The sequence below is a fragment of the Glandiceps talaboti genome, chromosome 17 (genome assembly GCF_964340395.1).
Source record: "Glandiceps talaboti chromosome 17, keGlaTala1.1, whole genome shotgun sequence".
In the NCBI taxonomy this organism is placed as follows: Eukaryota; Metazoa; Hemichordata; class Enteropneusta; family Spengelidae; genus Glandiceps; species Glandiceps talaboti.
The window spans coordinates 7631742-7634553 of record NC_135565.1 but is presented as its reverse complement, the minus strand read 5'-3'; positions in this window follow the sequence as shown (position 1 = coordinate 7634553).

Below are 2812 nucleotides of genomic sequence, written 5' to 3'. Positions count from 1 at the left end.
ATGTAAATGTAACTGCAACCTCCTGAATTACAAATATTTTGATAACAAGGGTGCAGGGTATTTAACGTGTCCAGTTTTAGTGGTTAGCATAACAAGGTGGATATAGGCCAGAGTTACCGGGGGGGGGAGAGAGAGAGAGAGAGAGAGAGAGAGAGAGAGAGAGAGAGAGAGAGAGAGAGAGAGAGAGAGAGAGAGAGAGAGAGAGAGAGAGAGAGAGAGAGGGGGGGGGGTGGAGACAGACGGACACAGATCTAGACAGACAAAGGGAGGGAGACAGAGAGACAGACATACAAAGAGACAGAGAGACAGACATACATAGGCAAACATTTTGGGGCAATTAATGGCAGTTATGATTTAGCAAAGGACGATGGGCCACATTTTAGACCAAGCAAAATCGAATATATCAAGTGGACCCGATTTTAGACTCTTCAGCTCGACAAAATAAACCCATTTTAGATCAAAGGGGCTAGAAAACGCACCCCAAACGGCGGCACATACATTTTGTATATGTATACTCAAATAAGGTGAGTAGCCGGGGGGGGGGGGGGGGGGGGGTCTCAATCAGGCAATAATAATGACTTGCCCTGACCCGGCTGATGAATTCTTTTTTGCTATAGATTTTTAAATTACAAATTTTCAATCAATCTGAATGAAAATATCCGAGGACATCGACCTAAATTAAGAGGAAGTCGCTTTAATAACACTGTATGCAAATATGGCTGTTCAGTTTGTCAGAGTTCAGTTTACTCAACTCCTGAGGAAATGTATTAAAACCAGTCACTAAATAAACAGAGATCCCGTTTGACCTCATTTCACATGTACATGTAAGATGCAGTGCTTAGTACAGCGTAATTACAGGTTACCATTTACTGAATCTGTTTGATACAACTACGCAGAAACAAATATAACGTAATTTCACTTGATATACAAGATGGTAATTTCTTGCTACGTTTTAGTTGAAATAAACTAGTATTATAAGCATAGTGCAAATGGGCACAGACCCACGGGCGCCAACCGTTGTTATGTCTGCATTTGATGTTTGTATGTTTGTATGTTGACACATTTGAGTTCATTTCATTGAGACAAAATGTAGCAACAATATGTATTTATTCAATCATGCTACGTTATTAAAGTGTGGCATGTGCAGCTTTTGTTCAGACTCAGTTGAAGGTGCCATGCAACGTGCTGTATATATGTACATGTAAAAACAATTTTTCACAAACTTGTATAATAACATTTGCACGGGAGTACTAGTAAACGTATATACATGTGTACCATTAAGGACATAATTCACAAATGTTATAACACACAAGCAGTTCAAAGTTTGTTAGCATTGACATTTTGATGTGCCTTCGTCGACCATCCTCATCACAATGACAAATTATGCCAATGTAGTTATGTGTGTTAAAACCTCTGTAAATCATTTGATCTACCAGCTGGTGAACATATTTTGGTCAATTACGAAAATAGCATTGGACACAAACAATGTGTAATAGTATATAAATACCACAGGTGAAATTGTATAAGGACAAAATGATGATATTACTAGAAGTACGAAATTCAATAATACATACATTATGTCGAAAACGTAATAAAATTAAAAAGGAACACCACTCCAGAAAATATATCTATTTTCATAAACTCTGTTCTGTTATGTCATGGTTTCACATCACATAATTTTCGCTCGGTTGCCAAAAAAAATTTAATTAAATTGAAAAACTTGTTCACGCTATTATTCTTTGAATGATACACCATGGGTCTTAGCAGACATGAAAAGTTATTTAGATAAACAATACATATTCATCAATTTATCTGATGGAAATAAGCTTATTTGTGATGGAAGGTATGCTGGCATTTATGAAATTTAATATGTAAAATGTACACGATGAATCAAGTGAAGTTCAAGTAGGTAGATGTTCAGGTAGGTATGGGTAGGTATAGGTAAGCCTATGTATGTATGTATGTATGTATGTATGTATGTATGTATGTATGTACGTACGTATGTACGTATGTATGTAGGTAGGTAGTTAGGGAGGGAGGGAGTGAGTGAGGGATGGTAGGGTGCAAATTTGTATCCCGGTAGATGTACATCATTTATGATTTCTGTCTGTGATCTAGCACTAGACGTGTGCAATAACAATATAGCACATCATCTTCATCACCATGGTAACAGTGCCACCTAGGTAAATTGTAATGATACTTAATTTATTATTTAACTGTTTGAAGAGAACAAACAAATATTAATTTATAAAGTCTGCCATCACGATTGCCCATAGAAATTAATGTTATCCAGTAAATATGAACATATATGATGGCCTGTCACCAAGAATTGTTAGGTGAAGAGTCCTGTCAATATTGACAACTATGAGTTTATCATCAGATGTTCAGGAGTAATATGATATTATACAGTACGGCAATGAGTACCACACTTGGACATTTGTATCGTTTCTGTTTAATGTTTTAAAGTGAATAGAACATGACTGTTTTATTCAGCATGATGTACAGTCGTCATGGTAACAAAGTGAGGTGATGAAAAAGTGTGTCCTTGATCATGAGAAGAGTGCAGGAAAATAAATGTTAATTTTATATTTTATAACGAATTTGAAATATATCATTTTCAGTCCTATTATATGCATCAAATATGGTATGCTTGGAATAACGGTAAAGATTTGATGGACTAGTTAATATCAGTGTAATGAATAATATTACATCCATGGGAACATTACACCCATGGCAATGTGTTATTTGTTGATGTCAAGGACGTGGTATTGGATTTTTAAAATCTCTGACTCTATCTCCTTGTCTCCCATGT